We start from the raw sequence: 23,865 nt of genomic DNA, 5'->3' as shown, positions 1-23,865 counted from the left end.
ATCAACGTATTCCTTGTGGAATCCTGGTGATGATTAGTGATTGATGCATTAACGACTAAGTTATCCCCTGCGACGGGTGAGTCTCGTTTCCAGAACTCACATGGAAATGTGGTTAAGGCAATCTATCAGTGATAATGTTCTTCACATCTCTTTATGACATGAATACTTTTACCGTGAAGTCATACCGTATGTTTACTAAGCATGATACAGAGATAGTTACATCACAGTCATGTTACGGGAACACAGAGAAGACAACAAAGGATGTATTCTTATACATATCCCGGAGATTACACTTGTCAAGCATCTGGATGGCTTCTTTTTCTAACTCCAGACCAGACATGGGTTCGAAACTGACCATATCATAAAACATAATTAAGGCTCGATGTATTTTGCTTTTGTATCAGCAGATGTTCTAAATAGTTTCTTGCCAAAGCCTACAATATTTCACACCTGGCTGGTGTTTTTTAGTCCAGAAGACCAGTCCAAAGACAGCTTTCATGTTCATAAGGTGCAACTTGCGTTGCAATGAAAATAACCGGACTGGTTCACCAAAAAACTTCTTTGTATTAAACTTGAATGACATTGATATTTGCATTTACTGCAAATCCCTACAATTTATACAGGAGAGAAAAAGAATTGAAAATTAAGTGCAGAGGTGTAACAAGGCAAGATAAATCCCTTATGCTTAGGGTTGTCTGTCCACAGAGGTATCGTAAAAAGTCAGTTAATTACGGAAGCTACTTTGAATCAACGAACAATTTATTCATAACTAATTTATTCATAAGAATGGCAAGCATGACTGAATACGTGAAAGTATATAAATAAAGCGACTGGATAATGACACACCATTTATAATAATATAGTCTTTTCATTTATAAGTTCATTGGTAAAATAGCATTTGTAGTATGGAGCGGAGACAGAGATTAATGTGAAAGCACCAGGCTACCTGAAATCTGAAACTTTGCAGCCTGTGTATTTTATTCTCATTTAGTTAACACAAATTAACTGGCAGATAGAGATATTATCCTCTTTGAATTCTGTGCAAGTACTCTTTGCTTCCTTGACCAATGGAGTACATGCATAGGAGAAAAAAGGTCTTACCAGAAACATTTGAAATGGTGTCAAATTTTGCAACAAGACATTTAGTGTTTATTCCCACCCCCAGCAGCATTTTCACGATCCTTTGGTCAATTTTATAAGACCGTGTTTGTTAACAATGTACAAATGTATTTGGAAAGTCTTTAGACCCTTTCACTTTTTTTTTTTAGAAGTGCTATGCTGTGGCCTTGTGCGTATTACAAAAATTATTCAACCTTTTCCCCATCATTCTGCACTCAATATCCCATAATGATAAAGTGAAAATAGAATTTTTGTAATCTTTGTAAATTTTTTAGAAAATGGAAAATTAACACATTGCATTGATATAAGTTTTCAGCTCTTGTACTCAGAACTTAGTTGAAGCTCCTTGGTAGTATTTACAGCCTATGGTCTTCTTGGGTATGATGTCACAAGGTTTGCAACCCTGGATTTTGGGAATTTATGCCATTCTTCTCTGCAGATCCTCTCAGGCTCTGTCAGGTTGAATGGGGACCATCTGTAGACAACCATTTTCAGGTCTTTCCAGAGATGTTTAATTGAGCAGCCCAGACACTAAATGATGTTCACAGAGTTGTCTCTAAGCCACTCCCGTGTTGTCTTGTCTGTGTGCTATGATATGTACCCTTTTGTCCTAGAGGAGGTAAACGTACAGGGAGATAAGTTTATTTTCTGTGTAGATATGCTCCACTCTCTAATAAAGTTGCAATCCCTATTTACTTAATAAAAGCTAAGGTTTTTCTTATCATAGTCAAAAATATGAATTTGGAGCCCTAGCACCATTGCAGGCATTTCACTATGGTAGAGTATAAACAATTACTATTGAGATGTCAATAACAGTTGGTTTCACTCTCATTTAGAAATTTCTTAGTTGATATATATTACCATTAGAGATGAGCGAGCACCAAAATGCTCAGGTGCTCGTTACTTGAGACTAGAGATAAGCAAGTGTAATCGTTAAGGCAAAATACTTGAGCTAGTATTGCCATTTTCGAGTACATGCCCGCTCCTGAGAAAAGATTTGGGGGCCGGCGGGGGTGAACGGTGAGTTGCGGGAGTGAGCATGGGGGAGCCGAGGAGTGAGGGATGTTTCCTTCATCCCCGCTAGTCCTGCGGGGGGACACAGCAGTGGCACAGAGGTAAGTTTATTTATTTATTTTTTACACTAAAATTATTGTTTTTCAGGGAAGGGCTTATGTTTAAAGTCCTTCCCTGAAAACCAATGACGGGGATGCCGGCAGCAGGATTCTCTACCATAGCTGTCATGCGTCATAGCTGCGGTACGGAATTGAAGAATTCCTCTGCTGCATCTGTCACAGATGTGGCAGATGTAGCAGCAGGGAATTCTTTTTACTAGCGGGGATGAAGGAAACATCTGCCGCATGCGGCAGATGTGTTCTTCACCCCCGAGGCGGACACAGCAGCGGCAGAGAGGTAAGTTTATTTTATTTTTTTAACACTAAAATGATTGTTTTTCAGGGAGGGAAGGGCTTATATGTAAAGCCTTTCCATGAAAAATAATTCAGGGGTGGGCAGACCATTGTTTTCAATGGAGCCACGGCTCTATCGAAAACGTGGGGAGGAAAGGGTGACATTTATTCGAGCACCCGAGCACTGCGTGGTGCTCAGCTTGAGTAACGAGTACATCGAGCAGGCTAATGCTTGTACAAACATTGAGCTCGGACGAGCATGCTCGCTCATCTCTAATTACCATCAATATCATCACCATCATCACATACCTTTGCCTATAAGTTAAGTAGTGGGAAAAGGCAAGTTAAGATAACCTTTTGTGCCACAGTTTATTTGCGCTTTCAATTGCTTCACAATGGTTTTTGTTTTGATAACAATAGCTTTCAATGGCTCAAGATAACATCTCAAAAAGTTATCACAGTTGGGTTAAACTTGGCTATATCTGTACAAATGATGTAGCTCTATGCTGACTATACTGCTGGAAGAATAATTAGTTACAACCTGCATTCTGTGATATCCAGAGGCATAACTTGAAGCTCCTGAGCCCCAATGCAAAATCTGGAACTGGGCCCCCAACTATAATGCTTCATAGATAGTACTAGTTGGGGAAGAGAGACCTTATGGGCCCCCTAAGGCTCCTGGGTCCGGGTGCAACCACACCCTCTACACCCCTATAGTTATCCCTCTGCTGATATCTCTTAAAAGTTCAGGTACCCATAGAGTATTGGCTATGTCTCGGCTATATTGACACGGACTAATAAGAATGTTACCTTATCTTAGCCTCCTCCTTCGACTCGGACAAACATGATGTGGACTACAATTCCACTGTAGCACTGGCAAAGGGAAAATGAAATATTAACTGTTACACACATGATATCAATGGAATGTCTATGTAATTTAAGGACAGGCAAAGTCAACCCGAGATGTTCTTTGCAGCCGGTCTCTGCTTTGGCTAAGAGTTGCAAGTTGTAAGCCTCATACACACGGTCAAGTTTTAGCTCTGCACAAGGTCTATATTGAAATGGAAGCATAATATGAAATCTTTACCCCCGTATATATCCAATTTGAATTCATGGTGGTCATTTTTATTTTTGCCAAATCCCAGGTTGCTCATTATAGCATATCAAGTCTTGTTGTTGCTCACACAGGTATTGATCTTAGTAATGAGGCTAAATAGCCCTCACCAATGACATTTTCCACCTGGGAAACAAGTCCCTTGGGTAGTAGAGAGAAAAGTATCAAAGAAAGCCTTTGTGAAAATATAATGGGATCTGCCACGGGGATGTTGGCCATCTGTTTGGATATCCGTTTGCTGCAATTTCATAGAAGGGTCTATTTGGCTTATGATTTATTAAACATTTAGATGCTATTCACTGATGGCAGTTAGTTCTTGACAAAACATCATAGTAAATCCTTGATGAACAAATAAACAGAACAAACTCCTAAAATGAATTATGCATTAATGCAATCATAAAGAAATGAATTCATTCTATGCAATTGCTTTTGAAGTGTCGGTGAATAAGCCTAGGCGACATTTTCCACATCTGGATGGTCTATTTTGTTGTCTGTTCCTGGACAAAGGTTAGATGGTGATTTTTGATCAAAAGAAAGCAAGGCTAATTATTGTCTACAAGTTCTATTTTTCTCAATGCTTAAATGGTCCCCGACTCACCTCACTTGGAAATAACTTGCTCTTATGTTAAAGCCAATGTGATAAGCATACAAAAGTGTTAATCAAATCTAATTAAATCTACTTAAAAAAATGACTCTAAAATGCTGGCCACTAGGGGCTTCCTTTCTTTCTAATTTACTGACCACTTTCTGCTGTAACAGAGAAAATAAGACAGATGACGGAAAGTAGAGGAGAGTGTTAACTCATGCTGGCTATAGAAATCTATAGAGAAGGGAGTGGGTAGCGAGTCTTAGACAGATGATGTAGCAGCTAACCAAAAATAAGTAATAGAGATGAGCGAGCATACTCGCTAAGGCACATTACTCGAGCGAGTAGTGCCTTAGCCGAGTATCTCCCTGCTCGTCTCTAAAGATTCGGGGGCCGGTGACAGGTGAGTTGCAGCGGGGGAGCGGGGGTGAGAGAGGGAGAGAGAGATCTCCCCTCCACTCCTCCCGCTCTCCCCTGCTGCTCCCCACCCCCGCCGGCCCCCGAAGCTTTAGAGACGGGCAGGGAGATACTCAGCTAAGGCACTACTCGCTCGAGTAATGTGCCTTAGCGAGTATACTCGCTCATCTCTAATAAGTAATATATCCTGCAACCTTATGTAAACTCATGCATAATTTTGTCCATAGTACTATTGGATGTGCAATAGTATGTTCACTTCTTGTGTAATTGCATAGGGTTTTAGGGTATACCCTTTTCCAACATGGCACTGCTGAACTCCTGCACTCACATGTATATATGCAGAGAAGAGTCATCTGGCCAAGAAGCGTCATGCTGATTCATGAGCTGCCAAGCTAACCATGCTCCCTTCTCTTGATGGACACTGGAGGAAATTCACTAAGCTCAGCATTTCCTGTTCTGAGCATAGTAAGATTTCCACCAGCAGACAGTGTGCTGAATACATATACTTAGTACATCTCACTTACCTCTATGTACTTTCACAGAAATGCACATCTGGTCCTGACAAGGTGTACATTTCTGGCATAATTTATGCCAGTTTGCGGCATAAATTATATATAATCTGTCAGTCTGGGACAGCCATGTCCCCTCCCAACAAGTGCCGCTCTCTTTTCGGAAAAGTGGCACGGCTGGTGCAGGTGGAAGAAAAGTTGTGAACTTTTTGCACAAGCCGTCTTGTGCAAAAATGTGCAACTTTTTAACACTAGAATTCTGACCAATTAATTAATGTCTTCTAGTGTCTTCCATCAATCAATCAAGAGTAAAGAAGTGTGGTTAGCTAGGCAGTTCATGAATCTGTGTAACTCTTCTTGACCAGATGACTCTTCTGCTTATTTGCGGCGTATGGCACGGTATAATTGTGGAAGACAATTGCAGAGGTTCTTCAGGTCATGGGTAGAGAGAGACGGTTACAAGTTATTAATTTTTCATCCTCCTCTGGCCTATAAAATCAGTTTTTGGGGTGAGATGGTGATACAAGTTTATTTTTTAAGCATAGTTGTCTTCTATCCATAATATATTCAGAGACAATGTCTTAAGGGTATACTGCACTTCAGATAAAACAAATATATGCTCAATAAAGTAGGGCCCAAAAGATCCATTTAGCATCCCTGTGGTAAAGGGAACCAATAACAGAGCAGGGACCCGGAGACAGGGAGCCTGACTTGGGGGGCAGGCTATATAAGAGCCCCATGTGGCACAGAGTATTAGGACAGCAGAATGCAGTCCTAAGCTCTCACTCCTGACCTGAAGGTTGCGAGTTCAATCCCTGCATGGTTCAGGTAGTCAACTCAGCCTTTTATCCTTACAAGGTCGATAAAATGAGTACCCAGCTTGCTGGTAGGTAAAAATGACTGCGGAAGGCAATAGCAAACCACCCTGCAAAAACAGTCTGCTAAGAAAATGTGACGTCACCCTAGGAGTCGCTCATGGCTCAATGTTTGCACCAGGGGACTTTACCTATATATACCTCCCCTGCTGCTAATACTTCATCATTAAGCCCTGAAATCAGCTTTTGATATGTCCGCACATATATGTAAAGGAGGCTAGAATGGTGGATTGCATGATTCATTATTTATTACAGAGTGGTTCTGTGCTTTCTGCATCAGGTAATCCTCAATCCCTCCCGCTAGCTCTTGATTGGCATTGCAAGTATAATGATCAAGAGCTATGGGGCGGGGTTGAGGATTGCCTGACACAGAAAGCTCAGGAATACTCTTTGACAATGAGCCATCCATCGGAGCATTTTCCAGTCTCAGTGGCATATGACTCATGACTACATTAAAAGTTGATTTCAGGGCTCATGATAAAGTATGCGCTGTATAAATAAAGGTGATAATACAGAGAAGAAAATCACCAAACACAGGAAGATGGTGCTGGACAGGAATCAGAGATTCTGATTAGTCTGTGGCTATTAAACTCTAAATGCAGCACTCTGGGATGAAATATTTAGCCAGCATATACTTTATCAGCAATTTGTGTTGCAGTAACTCCTTTCTGGGATTGAACAGGAAAGGCTGGTCCTTGCTCCCATACATGTCAAAAAACCTTGGAAGCCCTTGACCTTGTCACTGGATGGATGCTAATCAAAGCATACCAAGAAGACAAGACCTTCTGTTTTAGAGATGCTCTGACCCAGTCAACTAGCAATAACTATTTGTCCCTTGTCAGATCCTCACACATCGACTTCTAGAACTGACTGTGCCAGAGAAGGAGGAGGAGGAAGTAGAAGGAGGAAAGAGAAACATGGTGGCTCCATGGTTAGCATTGTTGCCTTTCAGTATTAGGGTCCCAGATTTAAATATGACCTAGAGTAACATCAACATGGAGTTTGTATCTTGTCCCCAGGTTTATGTGAGTTTCCTCCCATACACTAGAAACCTAATATGTGAATATAAATTGTGAACCCCAATGGGGACAGAAAAGATCAAGCGGTGTAAATCACTGTGTAATAGCATTTGCTATATAAATAAAATTGGTTATTGTTGAACACAGGGAGAACATCCAAGCTCCATGAAGATGTTGTCAGATTTCAACCTAGAATCCCAGCACTGCAGGACAACAGTGCTAACAACTGAATGACCACCTTCCTCCTCACTGGGTTCAGCTGGGACAAACCACCTAAGGTTCAGGTTACTGCAAACAGAACTTTCAGCAAAGATTGACAGATTCAGTTCACACGACACTATCCAGCATGAACAGGGTTTGGGAAAAGGGCTATAAAGGCAAATAAATGCATACATGTATACATTTGTGATTGCATATTAATGAGCTTATTGTAACAGCTTAAAGGGAATCTGCCAACTGGAACATACTAGCCAAACTGCAGACACCATGTTATAGAGCAGGAAAAGCTGAGCAGATTAATATATAGTTTTATGGGGAAAGATTCAGTATAACTTGTATTTTATTTATCTATATCTCTGCACATTCTGAGCTAAACAGTCGAGTGGGTGGAGCTATCAGTAATGGACAGCTACCCCTGTATACACCGTGTTTCCCCCAAAATAAGACACTGTCTTACCTTATTTTTTTGCCCCAAAAGGGCACAGTATCTTTTTTGGGAGGGGGGGGGGGGGGGGGCTTATACTTACCTGGTCCACGGCATCCCGATGGTCTCTGGCGGCGCTGGGGCAAGTGTCCTCCCCGTCTGCCTGTTCAGCTTCTTTCTGGCGACGGAGCTTTGAATACCCCGCCTCCAGCAAAGCGAGCACTGTGATTGGCTCATTACAGCTCCAGCAGCCAATCGCAGCCGGCGCTCGATGAGCCAATCACAGCCATTTAGTGATGTCATCCACTGAATGGCTGTGATTGGCTCATCAAGCTCGCTCTGCTGGAGGCGGGGGTATTCAAAGCCCCATCACCAGCAAAAGCTGAGCAGGTAGACGGGGAGGACTCAGCCGTTTGCCGCAGCGTTGCTGGAGACCATCAGGACGCGCACACCATCCGGACTCCGCGGACCAGGTAAGTATTGATTTTTTTTATTTTTGGGGCAGCGGCGCTAGGTCTTATTTTTGGGGGAGGCCTTATATTTCAAGCCTCCCCCCAAAACCCGATAGGTCTTACTTTCGGGGTAGGACCTATTTTTGGGGAAACACGGTACCATCATACACAGATAGCTGAATCAAACTTTTCAAAAGTTTGCTCAGCGTTACTTTTCTGTGCATCTGAATCTCAAGCCCGGATATTGATATATCAGAAGCTATTCTACAGGATGGCAAGCTTTACTTTGATTTTGCATATGCGAATACACCAGCACCATAGAAAAAAGACATGGACCGCATATCCACATACAGTATTATGCATTGCAATATTTATAGCCCTGAGGTTCTTTGTTACTTTTACATGGTCTGCGGAAGAGCTGTAGACATAAAACAGTAGGAGATGTTTAATAAAGACCTACTGCAACGCTGCTTCATATTTTTTTAATTTTAGGCACACTGGAACAATAGCAAAAGACAGTTGGACAGCTAGACATGCCTTACAGAGATTGTTTGCTGCTAGATTCAGACTTCCAGTAAATCATGCCTTGTGCTCTGAATTTTAAATATTTACATGCCAGTCATATTAAGTATAAGACGAGTTAGATAGCAATGGAAAGGGAAAAAAGTGAAGATGGAATGAAGGATAAGAACTCTTGAAACATAAAATTATATAATTAGTAATGGGAATTTCAAGGGCATGCGGAGAGATTGTTCTCCTGCCCTGCATCGCTTCTCAGATGTATACTCATTAAGCATATGGAACAGTAGTTTTACTATATAATGAGATGTCAAGGGAAGATTATCAGAGCTTTATGACAAGATACAATACATCTGAAGAGATGACATGTAGAAGACAAGAGTCACAAAGCTGTTAATGAAAGAAATCTCAGACAGCTCTATAGATTACACTTTGTATCAGCCCAACTGTGTCTTTTAGACAAAACTAGCTTATATACCCAGCGTTGTCCGGTATGTCTTGATACATTGGCTCTTTCCCTCTTTTTTCAAATTCTGTCCTTAAGGGTCTCTGCAGCCCTTGATATAGTGGCTCTTTTCTGCAATTCTTGACATTGGGTCTCATGCTGTTCTGTAGTTTCTGACGCCTTTGTTGAATTGGTTCTGTCTTTCTCTTTTTGAGTTTGGACCTGATGCTGTGCTGGGGTCTCTGCAGCCCTTGATGTCCTGGCTCTTCCCTGCTCGTTCTTAAGTCATTTGTCAAGTTCTTCACTTGTCTCACTCACTCACAGTAATTTTACTTTCTTCGCTTTTGGCTGGATTTGACTGATAGGTTTCTGTTTTCTCTGAGGCATTCCGGATATATCACATGCCTGAATTATTCACCACACTGAATCACAAAGCATCTTATTGTATCATAGATTGGACAATAGGTCTCATATATTGAAATTGTGTAAAAGACTAGGTTTATTGCACACAGCAAGCAATCATCATTCCTTAGCAAAATTGAATCAGTGCTGTGATTGGTTGCTATGAGCAACAAACAGTTGAACACCCCTCAGTATGTTAAGTCGGATCCCAAAAAGTATGTGTACCAAGTTTGGTTGAGATCCATCAAGGCATGTAGGAGCTTATAAAGAAGAAAGTAACACATATGCAAAAACATTTTTACTGATAATATATATACAGGGGTGGATAAAAATATGGAAACACTGAATGCAATGCATGGGATTTTAACCATTAGCACAGAGTTGCCCCTTGCCCCATGCTAAGGCTGAGAACTTTCCCGCCAAATTTGTGTTTACTTCACCTCCTGTCATGCTCTGGGTGGTTTTGGGAGCCAGCTGGTAACAGCAGCTGTGTGGCTCAAACCTCTGACCAATGTTACCCGGCAGCATTTGTGTCATACTACATCGACTTAAGTTACACAGAATTATAAATCATGTTTCAATAAGACATGTAGAGACCAATTTTAAGGCATGCATGTCATACGGTGTTTCCATATTTTTGTTCATTCCCTGTGTGTGTATAAATATATATTATATATATATAATGATCAGTGACTACTGCCAATAAATAACACCGATCCCCACTGTTGCAGTGGGAAGTCTGTAAACATCACCTCCTTTAAAAGGCTGTTTAGTCCCATAAAATGCCATTAACCCTTTCCAATCCACTGTCTGACGTCTGAAGACATTCTGATTGAAGGCTGTACAGCTCCGATGTTGGAAGACGTCCGGCAGGATATTCTTTTTGTATATTACTGGCCGCTCTGTTGTCGGGGGGCCTCTCCAGCATGTCCCATACCGCAGTACTGGCTCTAACCAGCAGATGGCGCCATTGTATAATGGCACAAAGAGAGAGCCCCCTAGGAAATCCTGAATCCAAAATTGGATTGCAAAGGGTTAAGGCTTTCTGCACATGAACGTAATTTGCTGTGCTTCTCCCGTATATGACAGTCATGTTGCACGCAACAAGTACAGAATGACAGTGTGTACTTGCAGCGGGTTGCCAATTGCCGTGCACTATCTTGGCGTGTATTTGCACGTAATACATGCCAAGATAGATCATGCTGTGATGATCATACTGCGATCTTTATTGCACATGTATTTCATGCAACATGTGTGATTGGCAGCATGGGAGCCTATGGCAGATTGGTACTAACACAGTCGTGTGAAGGAGCCCTCTCTCAGAACCTGGATGTCTGCACAGTATACAGTATTTCTCAGATAGTCCATAGATCTCAATGGACACCATCTAGTGCTTAATTTCTCTTGTGACTGTGCTGCAGGGAAATTGACACTTGATTCAAGGTTTTCCCACAGACTAACGCTGATTGCTGGGAGTCCCCGCAGTAGGAAACCCAATGATTAGCTTATCTTTGCTGGAACCTTTAACCCTTTCCAATCCATTGTCTGATGTCTGAAGACATTCTGATTGAAGCCTGTACAGCTCCGATGTCAAAAGACGTCCGGCAGGGTATTCTTACTGTATATTACTGGCTGCTCTGTTGTTGGGGGCCTCTCCGGTATGTCACATACTGCACTACTGGCTCTAGCCAGCAGATGGCGCCATTGTAAAATTGTATAAAGAGAAAGCCCCCTAGGAAACCCTGAATCCAAAATTGGATTGCAAAGGGTTAAAAAAAACAGTCCTTCCTCATTCCTTCCTGTACAGGTTTTTATTAGTCTTGTTCCTTAAAACATTCCATCTCTTAGTCCTTGGGGTTTTAAAAATCACAGTGACATAACAGGAAGATACAAAACCATTGATTTCAATGGTATCGAATCCATTTGCAGGATTCTCGGGCATTAATACTACGCCCGAGAAAAGATAAGACTTGCCCTATCCTTCTCACACTTAGTTAATACTACATGCAAGAATGATAGGGCAGGACCGATCTTTCCGTTTAGTTTTTTTTTCAAACTTGCACGGAATAGCTCGAAGTTTGAAAGGTAAACAAAAAAAGATTGTTACCTTATTTATGTGCAACTACTCTCCGTAGCGGCGAGCGTAATTGTGCATATGCCCATGTGAAGAAGCCCTTAGGCTGCTCTCACAATCCAGTGGGCGCTTATGAGATGGCAGAAATGTTTTTACTTTTCTTGCGGATAACCATGTACTGCATGTTTTTGGACAATTGTTTCTTGTTCAAGCAGTAACTCGATACATTATTGCTCATGCCAACTCCTTTGGGGCTAGGGCTGTGAATTTTGCATTACTTCTAAGAGTGTTATGCAATATTAATAAAAATAAGAACAAAATCACTATAATACTTAGAAAGACAGCTATAAATTAATCTTTTCTTAAAGTAGAACTCTCTATATACATATTTGCTTCAGTCTTTAAGGAAAAGCAAAAAAAAAAAAGAACATATTAAAAATTCATTATATGCCTTAAAAATCCAGAAATACTATTTACTAGTTACTAAATAAGTTATTAAATTGTGTATATTGTTCTGGGAATTTTCTCTTTATATCATTGTGTTTAAGGCACCATAATGTTTTTAAGACGTGCCATAATCCTCAAAATACTTCATCTTATTTGTCTGAAGTAGTCAATTAAAAATAAATGTAGCGTGTTCAGGCCAGCTCCACAATGATTGGTGAGATGAGTTTTATATATGAAAGTTTCTCTGGTAGTTGAATTGTCTTAAGACTTTATTAAAAGGCTGAGAATTGACTTTTAAATGCCCACGCATTCACAAGATGGCCAGGTCCTCATGAGTCATTATTTTGCTTGATGATTATATCACATCAATATATTTTTAATACCCTGGCCTATTGCAAGGGTCCCGAGGAATGGATCCCTGCCAATCTGCTACTGGTGTCCTACAGGGAACCCTTCTAAGTTCCCTATGCAAAAAATACACAGAAAAGATGTTTTGTTAAAGAGTAACTGCAAAATAAAAATTGATAGAATAGGTGCTTGAACCCCCAGCACTGTGTAAAGAGAAGCTGTTCTGTGCTGCAAATGGCTTCTCCCCTTCACAGCGCACCAGCTCCCTACCAGGCTTTGTCTGGGCATTGGGTTGTGACATACAGTACTGTACACCCAATACACTGAGACTCTGACAGTGCTTCGGGTCAGGCAGGGAACGGGCGCTGTGAGGAGGAGATGCTGTCTGCAGCACAGAACAGCTTCTCCATGCACAGAGCTGGGGGACAAGCAGAGAAGCAGGAAAGGAATTAAAGTAGCAGTGGGACAGATAATGCATGCACAGACTAGGTATGGTTGAAAATCAATAAAATACAGTATAAAGCAGGCTTTATTAATTGGTATATGACACCAGCTGTGCCTGCACTAAAGAGAACAGTGCAGACACAGCTAGATCTTCCTTCTTCTGCTATGCAGTTAGCTAACTGGAGACAGATTTCTCAGCACCGTCTTCACCTACCTGCATAGCTGAACAGTAAAAAAAAATGTACAGAACAGGTTGATAAAACCTACTGCAAAAATACTTAGAATGATCAATTCTGTACATTAAAAAAAGCTTTAAAAGCTCTTTAAAATAAATACTTTTTTTCATTACATTTATGTAACTTGCACGTTTGGAATCCTTATGTGAGTAACAACTGGTACTTTAAGATCTCATGTCAAAAGGCATGCATGGATTCCAGGGGAAGGATCTTGCAGCGGTTTCCAGCCAAGAGGCCAAAAGTCACATTTTACTCACCTGTCCGGATGCTCGCGGGGCTCTTCTCCATTGCGGCCGGATCTTCTTTCTTCTGTACAGCGGATCCGCTCGTCACACTGGTGGCGTGCCGCGTGCATGCTCCATGTTTTTTGTTTTTTTTTTAACTCCTGCTTTCCTGTGGATCCGCGGCACAGCCACAGTGTCATCAGTGGCTGTGTTGAAGCCGTCCGTGTGGGAAAACCGCAGAAAATGGAGCATGCTGCAGTTGTTTTCCCATAGCATCACACATGCGGGAGACCCACACAGATTTTTTACATCCATTTTCCCTGTGGACATGAGGCTTTAATGTATACATTTTATTCCGATTATCAATTAACAGTAAAAAAAAAAACAAAAAAAAAACATAAGTTTATTTATGTTGGATTTAGTTGAAGTCATTTATGGCATACTGTTAAAGCTACCTCAGTGGAAGAATGAGGGCTTCTTCAGACGTCGTATTTGCGAATGTTTTATACATACCTGCATAATGCGCAGAGAATAGAAACATTCATGTCAATGAGTTTGTTCCCATGAGTGTGTTTTGCACGTGCAAAAAAAAAACAAAATAGGTCCTGCTTTATTTTTCTGCATATTTGTGCACCAAAGGTCCCATAGAAGTCTATAGGAGGTGCACAAATATGTGCTCAATGTGTGCGCAAATGCGCAATTGTGAAGGAAAAATAACATATCTGGACTTCATTAGGCTAAATAGCCTTTTAAATCATGGGAGGAGTATGTCATGTCTGTATGTGAACTGGCCCTGGGAGCTCAAAAAGTACAATACTATGTGCCGATTCGTGCGCAAATCTACCTCATTCACTGCGCAAATACAAAACTGCCCTTGCTTTGTAGAAAAATCCTGCAAAACGCAAGGTTTTTGCTTGTAATTATCAAGTTGTGTAGTTTTGCATCCTGATTGAAGAATACATCTGAGAATGTTCAATGCCTGCCATGTCTGATGCCGCCATTCTAGTAGACAGCAACTAAGGCTTTTACATGACTTCCAACATGAAGTAGAGATTTCGTAGTTGATATCATACGTGCCGTAGCTAGAATCCTTGGCTTCCTTTATATACGGCTACAATGCTCTGGTCCCGACTGCCAGCTAACTCTGAATGCACTGAATTACTTCCATTCTACACTGTATTCTCCATATGCAGATGGATCCCTTATTAACATCTGAATACACATAAGGCCATGTACAGGCAGTGCATGGGTGGTCTATACGTTGGGAGACTCTCTAAATCTATATGCCCAACAGTTATGTTCAACCATTCGAGTGACATCCATACATCCTAATAGGACAGATGAGCGGTAGTTGTCTCCATGATATACGGACCTGCATGGGCCGGTCAACCAGGGTAGGAATGTGAGGGCTTGTATGGGAAGTGAAAAGTGTGATTCCCCTTCATTTGTTTAAGAGTTGATGATGATGTTTGCGGTAGACCGTTACATTAATAGGCGACCGTATTTGCGCATATTGCTGTCTGAATAAGCCCTAAGAATGGCTGCACCAAGTTCGCGGGATTCCGCTGAACAGAGCAGTAGCAGTGGGCGAAAGGAAATGAAGCCAGCATTGTGGAGTTGACCCTAAGGGCCATTTTTGTACACGTTTTTGCGTGTGCAATATGCAGAGAATAGAGCCCATTGATGACAATTGGTTCATACGCGTTTCCGTACATTGCGCACATATTTTGCACGTGCAAAAAGAAAAAGACGCGGCATGGTGTACTTTTGTGCGCAGTCTTTGGTGGTTGGGCAAATGTGCACGCAATAAGCAAGGAGATGTACGAAATGCTGTGCAATTCTGCAGAAAAAAGAACACATCTGGAACTCAATAGGCTAAATAGCCATTTAAATTGGGGTGTAGTGGGTCCCGCCTGCAAACAAATATGTCTTGTACGCAGAAAAAGTACAGTAAAATACACCAACTTAGACAAAGAAAGACTCGTTCACGGGAAAAATATGTTACGCTATGGTGTGCACAATTGTGCATATGCCCGTATGAAGGAGCCCTAATAGTGTTGACCATTACCTGAGTGCCGTCGATGGACATCAGAGGTATTGTCTACCTGGGAGGAGAGGCAGCTGAGGTAGTGAATGCCAAGTGAACTGACCGAAGTGAGCACCAAACACGTGCCGAATCCGTAAGAACCAAACATGTGCCGAGCCGGTAAGTACAGTCCACTGTCTGTCTCAGTTTGTATCCAGTAAAGAATTGTTTGAGAAAAACACTTATTTAATATGGTTCCACCCTGCTGCCTCATCAAGACACCAACCTCGACTGGTATGATTTCATTAAGGGGTTGTCCCACTTCTAGCTGTTTTGCGGCAGGAAGCAGAGAGCTCCAACAGTGGCCTGGTGTGGTACTGCAGGCTGAGCCCTACTGAAGTGAATAGGAATTAGTGCTTATTCAGATGGCCGTAGACACAACTTCGCTCGGCGGCATTCAGCGTAGTTGCACCTGAACGAGAGAAGAATTTCCCCTTTGCCAGCTTTTCAAACTCTGCACCAGAGCGTGGGAGTTTGAAAATAACCACAGGAAGACATGTGTCGCCCAATCTTTACCGCACGTTGCTTAACTATCTTTTCTCAGCCGTACAATTAACAGCCGAGAAAAGAGGTAATGAAAACAAAACCATTGAAATCCACTGATCAGTGCTTTCATTTTGTCCCATTAGCACAGCCATATAAGGAGAAACACCACACTCATCTGACTCCACCCTCATCCTGCAATACCAACTCAGGCCACTGCACAATGTATGTCGCTATCTGCTTCCTGCAGCAAAACAGCTAGAAGTGGGACAACCCCTTTAAAGTTATACCATCTCCAGGTATTAGTGTATCTTGACGCCATCGGAAGTAGTCGTGGAGTCAAGATACAAGGAGTTTCACAGGGTGTTGCAGACCCCTGTTTGTAATTGGCTGCATGTTATTGTCCCCTTTCTGTGGCTCACAAGGTTCTGCTTCTGGGGCGCCGTTCACTGTACCTGCCGTCCTAGTATCCCTGCTCTCCTTGTCCCTGGCGTTCACCTCAGCTGGCTTGTAGCGGGCCGCTGCTACTCTCCCTATGGAGCCTTTGTCGGGCAAAGCACCTCCTGCTCCTGGCTGACTCCTACTGCCCATGCCGAACACTGGCACTTCATAGGTGACTATAAATCCCACCCACCTCCCGCCGCCGCCGCTGCTGTGCAGCGCTGAGCAATCCATACGTCCAAAGTGCCAAGTGCTGCCGTTAAGTGCTGCGGGCCACAGTAGCGCCATGATCTCAACACCTGTGCTCATCGCTCCGCAGCAGCACACCGCTCTGAATGTCAGCGCTCAGCCGCTGACAGCCGCCACTCACCACTCCGTCGCACAGTTGGGCTCTGAAGTGCACATGCAGTGCTGTCACCTTCCTCCACGGCATGCTCCAGTGCCCTTCAGTGCTGATAAGCTTCAAGCACCGGCTCTGAGCTTCCTCCAAAGCGGACGGCACTGGCTACAGGACCTGTGAGGGTCAGTTCGGGGAGAATACAGGACAGCCAATCATGACGAGGGGGTAGCAATCCCCTGTCAAACTCCTCCTTTCTTGGCTCCACCAGTTCTTCTGGTGGCGTCAAGATACACTAATACCCCATCTCCATGTGTGCGGAACCTGTATGATATCTCAGCGACTGCCGACCCGGAGTACCGTGTCCCATCCAATGAGCCTCGGCTTACCATGTGACAATCCATTTAAAAAGTTTCACCGGCATGTGTTATCTTGTTTCATGCACCTTTTTGGGCAAACTGTTGAAAAATAATCTCCCACAAAGGCTGAGCAGTTCCGTTAAGTACACTGTTCCCAATGTCCTTGTTCTGTTACAATGAAAAGAGACATGATTATAATGTACATTAAATTGAAGAGACGTTCTTCTCACTATTTTTGAGAAGCATTTTACAAACCTCAGATGTCATTATTATAGAAATAAAATGCATTAGACTTGTTGAAGAGGCGTCAGCAGTGAACAAAGCCGGCGCGTGCTGCGGTAGAAGTAAAATGTGACATTCTTCCAATACTTGCAGAACATTCTCGAGCAGTACATACACGGATTACATATTAATCTACTCTGACTCTTTGTTATGATGACCTGCATGAACCACTTCAATGTTATTGATATCAAATATTTAGATTCGAAGCATGGCGCTTGTGTTAGTGTTTGTCTTCACAGTAGTTCTGGCATTGTATTCGTGAGTCCGTGCTCCAACTTTATAAAAACTTTGAAAAAATTGGAAAACTGTAATATTCTATGGAAGTTTTCCAGAAGTCTGATGTATTTGTGGCTGCTACTGCACAACATTTGGTCCCTGAACACTGGGGTCTAGGAATAAGCAAAGTATTTTCTTGTTTATATAACACCCCCAATAAAAAACTTGTTCTTTTACTGTCGCAGTGTGATATCTGGATTTGATATTGTATCTCACAATAACTAAGTCCAAAAGTTGCCTGGACTTACATTCGTAGTACCACAAGGTTCCATATCTGACCTAATATTTTATATATTTATAGCCTTTTTTAATAATGCCCTTGTGGATGGGGAAGTGCAACAATGCTGGCTGGATGCTAAACAGCAGAAGCAGCTTCATCTTTATCATTTGCCTGTCCTGGGTACTAATAGTGTCTGCAAATACTAAGATAACCTCAGGACTTACAGTAAAGTCAAATACCATCATAACTGGACACTTCAAGAAACATAGCTATGAAGTATGTATCAGCATAGTTAAAACCAATTGCAACTAAAGACTCACTGTTTGATGACAGGAATAGAGGGTGATGGTAATTAGAGAATTATATTGATGAATACAATGTAAAGGGCAGTGAAGACTGGATCAGATGGTGTGGAACTGAAATAACAAACAGATAAATGCTGACTTTAACACTGGCTCTCCCTATCTTCCATAATCTCTCCTTAACACTGTCCCTAACACAGCTCTACTAAGTTGTCCCTATGGATGATCCTGTCTAAAGTACTATCCCCAAGAACAGAAGGGCACTAGAATCAAATGATAGAATAACCCATGTCAGACAGAAGCAAACAAGTAAAGATTAGACTAATACAAACTAGAAAACACCAACATAAATAGAAAACCAAGGAGCAAGAAAAAACTGACTGGACAGACTAGACAAGACTGGACTAAAACTAAGTACTTGAAGTGGAGCAAGGAATACTGGATAGAACACATGTTGTTACAGCTATCAACTGCATTGCACTGCAGAAGGCAAAAGTATTTAAAGAGAGGCAAACTAATCAGACTCTCCTCTCTGTGAAGTGGCTAAGCAGTGTGATCACCTGATTCCATCCAGTGAGTCAGCTGTGGGAGCAATTGCATGGCAATTGCCCCAACAGCAACTTAGAAAGCAGGAGATAGCTATACAGAAATGTTCATCATAAGAGAAATACAGTAAAGTGCCAATGCCTCGCAACTATGTGGCATATATTATATGGCCCCACTAAAATTGTTATGTCTCATGTTAAAAATGGGGTACAGTTGTGGGTACCAGCATTCCAGGTTTCATCATATATCATCGTCATTAAAGTGTGCCAAGGAAAAAGTGTCATAGATAGTTATATAATAATTCTGTCCATATGAAATAAAAAAGAAGCGTAGAACTAAGCAAGGCTCTTATTTTTCCACAAAAGATCAGCCAACATAGCCTGTTCCTGGCAAAATTGTTGGAGCCATGAATGAGAGCAGCTGCAGAGATGAAAGAAGAGGAAGAGTTGGTCATTGTGGGCTCCAATGTATCCATTTACTTAAATAGCAGTCCCTAGGGATATTAGAATGAATCACTGCTTAGAAGCACTCCCAAGGCAAAATACATTCCAGTGCTAAAAGTTACCTCTTGTAACTACTTTAATAGAGATGAGCAAAACTGTAGAACCCGAATTCAGGTTGAACTCTCCTAAAAATACAGTACGGTGAGAACCTGAACCTCAGGTGGTTTGTTTCCGCCTAACCAGAAGTCCACAATAGTTAGTATTCATCACTGTCTAAGAGCATAGTGGTAGGTGTTAAATGGATGGGCCTAATTGGTTAGTACTGTTACCTTCTGTATTGGAGTCTGTGATAGAGATTGCAATAAAGGTAAGTAAAAAGTCGTAGACTAAAGGCACAACACTTATAATACAGATAGAATGTTACAATGAGTTATTAACTGGGTTCTTCTTCATTAGATGATTAAAAACAGCCAATATTAACACGTTTCACCGACGCATCCCCTTCTTCAGAAATGATTGTGAGAAAGTGCTGAGTCTGTAAGGAGAGAGGTTTCCTACCACACTAGAGAGGAGAACACTGTGTTAAGAGCTCATTGTAACTTATAACTGCATTATAAATTTAGTCTATTACTTTTTACTTCCCTTCATTCCAATTTCACACGCTTAGTGAATAGTAGACAATTAGCACCTTATCTTGTCTTTGCACGGAAGATTACTTCCTCTACTTACAGCCTTAGTAGACGTTGCTCCACTCCTTTTTCTGTGATGGAGATTGGCTTGAATGGACAAGCCTTGTCGGCAAACTGCATCAGGAGAATGCATGCCATGGGGTTTTTTTTCTAGTGATAATGGTCTCTGTATTATAGCAAAGATGTGTGTCTTGCCACATTAATTAATATGGGGTCGTCTGCTGTTCAAGCCTTACCGTTTTTTTACTTGGACAGCCCAAAGGCTGAAAAAAACTCCTAGCTGAAGTCAAATGTGCATGTTTAGTACAGCAGAGGAAAAAAAGTTGAAGAAGAAAAAGGTACAGTCGGAGAACTCATCCTGAAGAGAAAAGTATATCAGGCATGTAGAATTTCTGGATGTCCTTGTATCCGTCTAGAGATAGATGACTAGCTTTATTGGGTTGCCAAATGTATTGCTCCTCACCCATCAAATTTGATGTTAGCAATAACAATAAGAAGCCCTGATCTTCACTGGAAATTCTCCTTAAGACATTTTGTGGACAAGTCCAGTTCTCATGAATTTCGAGAATATACAATGATAAGGAAGGTATTTTTACACAAATGACAGAACTGTATAACGATGTGTTCATCTTGACACTGGAATAACTGCGCAGTGGGTGGACATGCCTGTGCGCGTACAAATGTGTGGGCGCTTATTGAGTAATTGTGCCTCGACATTTTCAGGTTAGAAATAATATGTTGTTGCTGACAACACTGAGTTATAAATGTCCGTGTTCATCTATTTCGGTTCCTAGATAAGACTCGGAAGCTATCAGAAAGCCCTTTATTTGCCATTGAGATGCTTCAAAAGGCATTTTTTTGGATTAAATGGGTTGTGCAACTTCTAAAACACGTTTCAATAGCCCTGTTATGTGCTTCTAAGGTAATGGACGGAAGCCTTGACCCTCAGCAATTAGCCAAAGTGAACATTAGCGACAAAGAGAATGTATCACTGGAGGACCCAATATACCCATGTATTAGGCATGTGTCACACATGCGTATGCTCATTTGTGCGGCATGAGCGTAGCGTTGTTGCAGAATGAACATTGTTTTTATGTGTTCGTCGGCATATTTTACTGTACTTTTTGCACCCATAAGACATGCTCATTTGTGAGCAGCAAACAAAGATGCACCAATTTAAATGACTAATAAGTCTAACGAGTTAAAGATGTGTTCTTTTTCCAGCTAAATTAAGCAGAGTATCACGCATTTCCTTGCATATGGCGCGTACATTTGCACCCCCCCCCCCCCTCTGACTTCTGGTGTGAAACTTTGGTGTGCAAATGTGCATTTTGTTGGGGTTTTTTCGCACGCTACCAAATGCGCAGGAAAATAAGAACATGTGAAGTCGGAGGAATAAGGGGGCCATGCAAATGCACAGGAGAATATTTGGACACCCGTCTAAAAATGTAGTCATACATGTAAAGGTTCAGGCACTCAGAGTGCAATGTTTAAGCCCTGCTCTCACACTTTTGGGAAGGTTCCCAGCATTACTCGTTATTACGGATGTCTTGTTATTTGTATAGCGCCAACTTATTCTGCAGTGCTTTCAGGTAATTTGTTTATTACTCCCCCACAGCTAGATGGGTGCTTATTTTACCGACCTTGGAAGGATGGAAGGCTGTGTTGACTTTGATCCGGCTACCTGAACCATGCAGGGATTGAACTTGCAACCTTCAAGCTGTGAGCCAGAGCTTAGGACTGCATTTCTGCTGCCTTAACAGTCTGCGGCTCATGATATAAAGCATGACAGAGTTTTTTTTACTTCTTAAGTGCACAAAAAGCTTTTCAACTATTTTTTTTTTTACTATGTATTGTTTTTTTTACATTTTTTTTATGTACATGTAAGACCCTTGAACCTGCAATGCTATGTTTTCGCTGATAATACATTGCATTATCACTTATCATAGCTATACCAGGCAATTGCAACACATCGTCCCTCTGTGATTACATGGGAAAAGGTTGATGAGATTACGGAGGGAGCACCCTCCCTCTGCAAAACTTTTTACATGCCGTGATAAACATTGATTGCAGCATGTAAGGGTTTAACAGCATGGATCGGCTCTCAGTCACAGCCGATGACACAGGCTCAGCTTCAGAGATCCATAAAATGTACCTGTATGCCTATTCTCAGGAACCCCTTCTCATGCAGGGCATATATGTAGATAGATAGATAGATAGATAGATAGATAGATAGATAGATAGATAGATAGATAGATAGATAGATAGATAGATAGATATGAGATAGATAGGTAGATATGAGATAGATAGATAGATAGATAGATAGATAGATAGATAGATAGATAGATAGATAGATAGATAGATAGATATGAGATAGATAGATAGATATGTGATAGATAGATAGATAGATAGATAGATAGATAGATAGATAGATAGATAAATAGATAGATATGAGATAGATAGATAGATAGATAGATAGATAGATAGATAGATAGATAGATATGAGATAGATAGATAGATAGATAGATAGATAGATAGATAGATAGATAGATAGATAGATATTAGATAGATAGATAGATAGATAGATAGATAGATAGATAGATAGATATGGGATAGATAGATAGATAGATATTCCCTGGGGCAGGAAACGGATAGGCCTTTGTCACGTGACGTGTATTTACAAGCACGTTTGTGCTGTGTTTTTGCTGAATTGGCATCGCATTCTGGCATGCACATGAGTTATTTTTGCTATTATTTTTCCGCTGCAAGTCAAGCGCAATTGCACATCCAGAAAAACACGCAACGATGCTTTCAGCCATTGTAATAGCCAATTAGTGTAATGAGTTCAAGATGTGTTCTTTTCCTGCGTAAATGCACAGGAAAATGAAGCATGCTGCGTATTGAAATCGACTTGCGCATGCCAAATCCGTGCATTTGAACGAACCCATTGAAATCAATGGGTTATATTTTCTTTGTATCGCGCTCGCAAATATGCTTTTGTGACACAGCCCTAAACCCCTTCACACGAGCATATGCATATTTTCGCACACCTAAGCGCTGCGTATATTTGCCGAATGAGTGATGCCTTTTTGCGCACACATTGGCGTATTTTACTGTACTTTTTCCATATTTTTTTGCATGCGGCAAACAAAGAGGGACCAATTGAAATGGCTAATTAGTCTAATGAGTTTCAGATGTGCTCTTTTTCCTGCACAATTACGCAGGGCTTAACATTTCTCCTAGCGTATTGTGTGCATATATGTGCCTCCCCCACTTTTATGGGAACATTTGGTGCACAAATGTACAGGGATTTTTTTTTTTGCATGACCAAAATGCGTAGGTAATATGCGCTTGTGGATAACCCAATGAAATCAAAAAGTTATATTCTCTGTATTGCACATGTAAATGTTGTGTGTGCAAATACGCCTGTGTGAAGAAGGCTTTAAAGGGGTTGTCCCGTGCCGAAACAGGTTTTTTTTTTTTTCAATAGCCCCCCCGTTTGGCGCGAGACAAACCCGATGCAGGGGTTTAAAAAAAAAAAAACGCATAGTACTTACCCGAATCCCCGCGCTCCGGTGACTTCTTACTTACCTTGCGAAGATGGCCGCCGGGATCTTCACCCACGGTGGACCGCAGGTCTTCTCCCATGGTGCACCGTGGGCTCTGTGCGTTCCATTGCCGATTCCAGCCTCCTGATTGGCTGGAATCGGCACACGTGACGGGGCAGAGCTACGAGGAGCAGCTCTCCAGCACGAGCGGCCCCATTCAGAAGGGAGAAGACCGGACTGCGCAAGCGCGTCTAATCGGGAGATTAGACGCTGAAATTAGACGGCACCATGGAGACGAGGACGCTAGCAACGGAACAGGTAAGTGAATAACTTCTGTATGGCTCATAATTAATGCACAATGTACATTACAAAGTGCATTAATATGGCCATACAGAAGTGTATACCCCCACTTGCTTTCGCGGGACAACCCCTTTAATGTTTACTTTCAACAGCAGAGAAAGACATAGTTAAAAATATAAACTCCTAACATAATATCCCAATTATTCATGAACATGGAGATAATATCAATATAATTATGCATGAAATTAGGGATCACGCTGTATATTTCAAAGGT

General features: G+C 41.6%; 1 long non-coding RNA gene across 1 annotated transcript; it reads right to left on the bottom strand.

Annotated features, from left to right (window-relative positions):
* Nucleotides 1-1,419: 1,419 nt before the first annotated feature.
* LOC136579719 (uncharacterized) lies at nucleotides 1,420-17,138 on the bottom strand. Its single transcript, XR_010786902.1, has 3 exons — nucleotides 17,016-17,138; nucleotides 3,336-3,398; nucleotides 1,420-1,729 (listed from the first exon to the last, which is right to left on the bottom strand). It is a non-coding gene; the product is annotated as an uncharacterized lncRNA (long non-coding RNA).
* Between the last annotated feature and the right edge of the window lie 6,727 nt (nucleotides 17,139-23,865).

This window comes from Eleutherodactylus coqui, chromosome 10 (assembly GCF_035609145.1).
Source record: "Eleutherodactylus coqui strain aEleCoq1 chromosome 10, aEleCoq1.hap1, whole genome shotgun sequence".
Lineage (NCBI taxonomy): Eukaryota > Metazoa > Chordata > Amphibia > Anura > Eleutherodactylidae > Eleutherodactylus > Eleutherodactylus coqui.
Note: the sequence above shows the minus strand (reverse complement) of the source record. Positions and strands in the feature narration are given on the sequence as shown.